Consider the following 6,492-nt stretch of genomic DNA (forward strand, 5'->3'; position numbering starts at 1 on the left):
CCCGAAGCAGGCCTGAAGCACGCAGGGGTTGGGGCACCATCGACAAAAATAAAATGTGCTCTTACCCTATTGGGGTGGTTTTGAAAGTTGAACATCTCTACCACCATGTGATAGATCAGGACCGATCATGGTGAGCACGTACACCACGGGAAGGGCAGGAACACAAATAACCACGAGCCAGGTACAGTTGGTTGCAAGAGGTGCGTTATTGAACAGTGCACCGGAAAAGGAAGTGCCCAAAAGTCATGTGTATAATAAACTCAAAAAAAGCACAGAATTATATGAGTAAATAATATACGAGTTATTGTCGTACAGCATTATTGGTAATAGCAAAGATTCATAAATAATTCAGTGGTTGACAAGGTAGGCCTGCAGTTTAGAGTAGATCTGCAGTTTAGAATAGGCAGGCAGTTTAGGCAGGCAGTTTGGAGGAGGCCAGAAGTTTATGGTAGTGTCCGGGAATAGTTATATGACTCAGGAGGATACAAATAACTAAACAGAGCTTTTACAAAGCAACGCTTTATTAGCTAATAATTCACTTGTTTCAATATAATGAAGAACTACAATACTATAACGAATTTAGTTCTTCAAGTCGTTGGTTCTTCCTCGTTCGGTCTTCTGCGCTGTCCTCGTTCCGTACTCGATCGTTCCATTTGGGCAGAGGTTCTCGTGGCAAGTGCTCCTCACTCAACGTATGTTTCTCGTTTATATGGGCACCGCCGCGCTAATCCTCCCTCCGCTAAATGCTCCGAGGTCATCCATGCTCGCCCCCCTGCTCGGGAGTTCCTTCACCCTCTTTGCTTCCCGATGTCCAAAACAATAGTGAAGGCTTGGGAATGTGTGTTAGCCCGGGGCCATGATACAGGTGGACAAAGGAACTCCCAGGTTCCATGTTCTGAGATACATTCCTGACATTCTTACGAACCACCTGGACTACTTGCTCCTTTACTCGTCCCAACCAATGAGTTACACTTCCATAATTCCCTCATCTTTTTGTTTTTGTTTATATTAACCATTAATCTAAACATCAATATAAGTAAACAATCAATCACTACAAGTAAACATCAATACAAGTATAAGTAAATAATCAATCACTACAAGTAAATATCAATACAAGTATAAGTAAATAATCAATCACTACAAGTAAATATCAATACAAGTACTCAAACCACAACTTTGGTAATTAAATTCCCTTAGGCATACACCGTCATACTGCAAGAATCACAAAACATTTCGTTGGTCATTGACTCCTTCCATATTGTTCAATCTATTGCATTTGCATCACAAATATCTTTTCAAAACAACACTTCACCATCACCAAGATACAACAATTTCACTTCATTTTCAAGTTTTGTAAAGCATCTGCAACATCTGGCAAAACCGTTTGCCTCCACACAAATGTTGACTCTGTTTGAAAGGAAGGGCTGATCACTTGTGTTTGAATTCAGGTATGACACATTTTCTCCTAATGTCTTCATAGCACCTGCACTACTTCGTGTAGGGTCTTGCTGTTGTAATAACTGCACGGAGTCATAGACTGACCCTGCTCTCCATGTAGCATTCTTGCCACTCTTGCTGTAAACCATAGTAATTCCTGAACAAGGCCTTCGCCCAGTTGTAGTCGACTTGCCTCCTCCCTCATTATGAGTGGGCAGCAAGTATTGGTGTGACGTTGCTTGGCCAGCAAGATGTGGAACAGGGATGCCGGATGCATCCACAATGATGTTGGGACCATGGTGTTCAGGTCATCCATGGTCCATACCAGGAGTGGCCCGCAGAATCGTGCACAGCTGTTGTGAAAAGGCACAGCCATTGGTTTGCAGCTCCATGCTGGCTCTCCGGAAGTTTGGTGAAGTAGTAACATATGTCCCCGCATTTCGCAGAGGTTGCAGGTAAAATGTCGTTGTCCTGCAACTTCTGATGTGATGAATGTTCGAAGCCTTCAAACAAGAGTAAGTGATCGCCTGTCTTTCATATGTTGCAGTGTGATCCAGGCAAATGGTCACATAAATTTCCTTGGTGAAGGTAAGCATCCATCTCCAAGTTACACGGGAGAATGTCTTCATCATTCTTTGAGAAAGAGGGTGTATGCCACGATTAACTTCATTTTTAGCCACAAATTTTCTTTCTCGAACTTCTTCCCAATTCCGTTAGCACCCCCTTCAAATGTGATCTCGTCTTATCCTTATGCTCAGTCACATCTGAATCTGCTTTCCACACACACTGAATCAGATAGGGTACATCTTACCATGAAATCAGCATAATCATGTATATCTTCTGACAGTTTCACATTCAACAATTTGTTGTTTTTCCTTAAAACATTCAAAAGTTATATTCATTTATATGCGTCACACAAATATTTATATGCGTCATATGCGTCAATATGCGTCATGCGTATATGCGTGGCATAGTTCATTTTTTTTTTTTTCCATAGTCATAGTTCATAGTCCATTTTCAGGGTGGCATAGTTCCGAACCCAAAGGATCGGTAACCGACACAATTTCGGTCTTCGAGGCCGGCCGATAGGCACAGTGTGACCAGAAGGGACGAGGTTCTCCTGACCACGTGGCCCTTGACTTGGTGGGGTTTGTCCGCACAATGTGGGCGCATCAGGATGAACTTTAGCCGGGGAGCGTTTGGGCGCCCCGGTCTGATACTGCCGCCCACGCGCAGAACAACTTGTGGGTGCACGTGGGTCCCGGCGGTCCCACTGGCCTAGCGCTACCATGTTTAGACAGCGAGATCCGTCCCCGGAAACCGACACCTACTCCCGGAAGTTGAGAGAATAGCGGCGCCAGGCACGGTAGGACACCCACGGAACCCCGGCGGACCAGGGACGCGCGAGCCTACGCGTTAGCGTGCTACGGCGGAATCAACGGCTTCGGCCACGGCCGGGCCGATACTCGGCCCGGTCACACCGGAAATTAACTGGTTCGACGCCCGCGCTGGAGAGGTCGCGGGCGACTGAGATGTATTAACAAATTAATTAATTAATTTGAGACGTCCGATTTCTAGTGTTTGGAAATTTGGAAGAGCTTGACCCTAGCCTTTCCCTTGCGAGGGCAAGGAGGAACTTAACACTTGACACTTAAGCTTAGTTTGAAGTACACCCTGACCGGCGCTCACGGTGGGACGGCAAGGCAACCGGAAGGGACGAGGTTCTCCTGACCACATGGCCCTTGATCTGGGAAGTGAGAGGCATTCCATTAGTGGACGCGCCCCTCACGCCCTGGTGTTGGGCTAGAGGCTAGGGTGCCGGCTTAGGATCCTAGGATCCTGGGTTCGAATCCCGGTCAATCGCTGAATTAACGCCAGGGGGGTTGACTCAGCCTGTCATCCTTCCGAGGTCGGCAAATTGAGTACCAGCACACTGGTAATTCCCTGTTTGTCGTTAACGGCGGCAAAAAGGGTTGGCGTCAGGAAGGGCATCCGGCCGTAAAACATTGCTTCAAAAAGGGGACCGAAAAACAACAACAACCACGATTCCCGAAAAAGGCCAACCCCCGCTTTGCGGGGAAAAATGGCCTCTAAAGGTGGTTATTTTTTTATTTATACACAAATAATATTTAATCAGGTATGTATTTCACTACTAAACTAAGAATAGCATCCACAATTGCTTTCAGGTTAATATAGTTCAAAAATTAACTCGTGCAGGTATTTTAGCACTACTCTAAGAAAATAAATTGTATATGATTACAATCACAAACGGGAATATCTAATTCCCAACAAAAATTTTCCCAAACCAACAAATTAAGCATAATGTATTATTACCATAATTCCTCTCCACTTTTTCTTTTCCCTTTTTATCTTGCCAAAACGAAGTTTTTGCAAGATGTATTAGTCAGCTTGTATGTTTGTTTGTTTGTTGTTTTTTTTGTTTGTGGTTAATCATTTTTTTTCACGTTTAGATCACTCTGTAGACCACAGTTATTATTGGAAACTCCTGTAACTTCGCATATCAGAGTCCTATAGAGATACCCTTCAGCACACAAAATTTTGAAGGTCAAGGTCAAAGGTCAAGGTCACTTTGTGGTCAATCATGGAGGTCAACGAAACCCTTATTTTTTGAGTAACTTTGATCGGATCGTCTCCAAACTTCATGGGAATCTAGTATATGGTCCGGCGCTCAGCTGATTAGTTTTTGGTGGCGATCGGCCTTGACCTTCATGGTTAGCGCTGGAGGTCGAAAATTATTGACCAAGGTCAAATTACGAAACCCTTATTTTTTGAGTAACTTTGATCTTATGATCTCCAATCTTGGTGGGTATATAGGGTGTGGTATGGCGCTCAGCTGATTAGTTTTTGGTGTCGATCGGCCTTGACCTTCAAGGTCATTTTGAAGGTCATTCAATTTTGACCAAAAGGTAAAATTTTCAAGTTTCAGTTACCATATCGAGTAGTACCTCAAATTGAAGCCCTTGTTGAGTGCTTTCCAAACATATAACTAGTTTGACAATGTGACGTCATTTGACGGCGTTATGACGAAAAAACTGCACTTTTCATGTATATTGTATTGCTTTAGTTCGCATTGTTTAGGTCACTCTGTAGAGCACAGTTCCCTTTGGAAACTCTTGTAAGTTCGCATATCAGAGTCTTTTAGAGATACCCTTTAGCACACAAAATTATGAAGGTCAAGGTCAAAGGTCAAGGTCACTTTGCGGCCAATCATGGAGGTCGACGAAACACTAATTGTTTGAGTAACTTTGATCGGATCGTCTCCAAACTTCATGGGAATCTAGTATATGGTCCGGCGCTCAGCTGATTAGTTTTTGGTGGCGATCGGCCTTGACCTTCATGGTTAGCGCTGGAGGTCGAAAATTATTGACCCCAAGGTCAAATTTTGAAATCGTAGGTACCATATCGAGTAATACCTCATATGAATGCCCTTGATGAGTGCTTCCCAGATCTGTAAACAGTTTGACGCTATGACGTCATTTGATGACGTCATGACGAAAAAACGGAATTTTCATGAAAAAATTATTTCCTCAGTTCTCATCAAAATCTTTCAATATTTCATGTGCGTTGGTCATGAAGACATACTATTCACCATACGAAATTATTAAGGTCAAGGTCACTTGGCAAGATACGGTTCACCCTGTGGGTGACATATGTTTATTTTATTTTTTACTAACAGTGTGTCACTCGTGGTGATATGAGTTCACTGATCTTGTAATTGACACAACTCATAACATTGTCGTTATGTCATTATCTTAATTCTACTGTATTCATTTGCAACATCACTTGATTTAATCTTTTAATCTCAGTATTTATGTCACCATAAAAGTCTTCCTCTTGTGGTTCCACATTTCTTTCCTCTGGTGTTACTTCATGCATTATCATAGTGTTGTTGGTTACCTTATTCAAACACACCGTCACTAAGGCTTTCAAGCAAGCCACCACTAAAACAATTGCCAATATAACTACTAAACCCACAAACAAGTCTGCTACTCCTTGTATATATTCATACCTATGACATAATTATATGTCGATGACATTCAACATTATATACCAAACTAACAAGCTTCCTAAAAGGTAAATAAAGAAAATCCCTTAATATGTAACATAAATCAGATTATTTGTCTTACCCTGATCCCCCTATCTCCCGGGGTTGAACTAAATCCCCTGATCATGAGTGTAGTTGTGATACATTATCACTCATGTTGTATTAATATCAGTAGGTAATTGTATGTCATGTAGGCAAATAAATGTCACTATCCCAAGTAGGAATATCACATGTTGAAAATGTAATGTTTATCAATGCAAGGGGTGTTAAAATGTAATTCAAATGACTGTAAATCACGACTATCATTTATCTGCCACTGAATGTTCTGCTGGGCTGCTAAGTACAGCCTCATTTTCTGTGGGACCATCCTCCCTTGCCCCCTGTGCTCGTTTGCAATGAGAGGCATGAATCCACCTTTCTACTTTGGGTCCATTTTTTTGTTTCATTCTTATCAATCTCCTATGGTTTATCAGTTCGTTCCAAAATACCGCAACCAAAGGTTTTAACCAGAGGTTTCTACCAAACTATTTCCAATGTGAACTCAAAATGCCAGTGTAACAATGATTCGAAGAGTTAACTTCAAGGGGTCAATAAATATTTTTTTTCTCTATAACCAGATCTAATTTTCCCATCCAATAGTTTGCCTTGCCGAGTGTCATATTTTAGCACTTTAATAAAACTTCGAAAAATGTCTCATCTCAATAAATTCCCTTTTTCTTCCCAAATACTCATCTGTAAATTACATATTCAATTACAGTTTCTCCCAATTTGTTCGGTCCAAATGGCCGCAAAAGTGGCTGCCAGCATGCAGTACCGTTTTTTATCTACCAAGTAAGTGCTCGTCCACACAAGACCTCTACCAAAATGTTGTTTGTAAAAACAAATCTGGGATTTCTGATTACATGGATGCACTCAGGACATTTTCAGGCTGCTGTTAACAATCCACTATGATAAATTAATTCCTTTACCCACAATCAAATAATTAGTAC

At 42.0% G+C, this 6,492-nt stretch overlaps 1 protein-coding gene across 3 annotated transcripts in view; it reads left to right on the top strand.

The window, feature by feature from the left end:
* The window catches only part of MTHFR (methylenetetrahydrofolate reductase), a 339,179-nt gene that overhangs the window by 236,974 nt on the left and 95,713 nt on the right, over positions 1-6,492 (top strand). The gene's annotated exons all lie outside the window — the stretch shown is intronic.

This window comes from Myxine glutinosa, chromosome 2 (assembly GCF_964187855.1).
Source record: "Myxine glutinosa chromosome 2, kmMyxGlut1.1, whole genome shotgun sequence".
NCBI lineage: Eukaryota > Metazoa > Chordata > Myxini > Myxiniformes > Myxinidae > Myxine > Myxine glutinosa.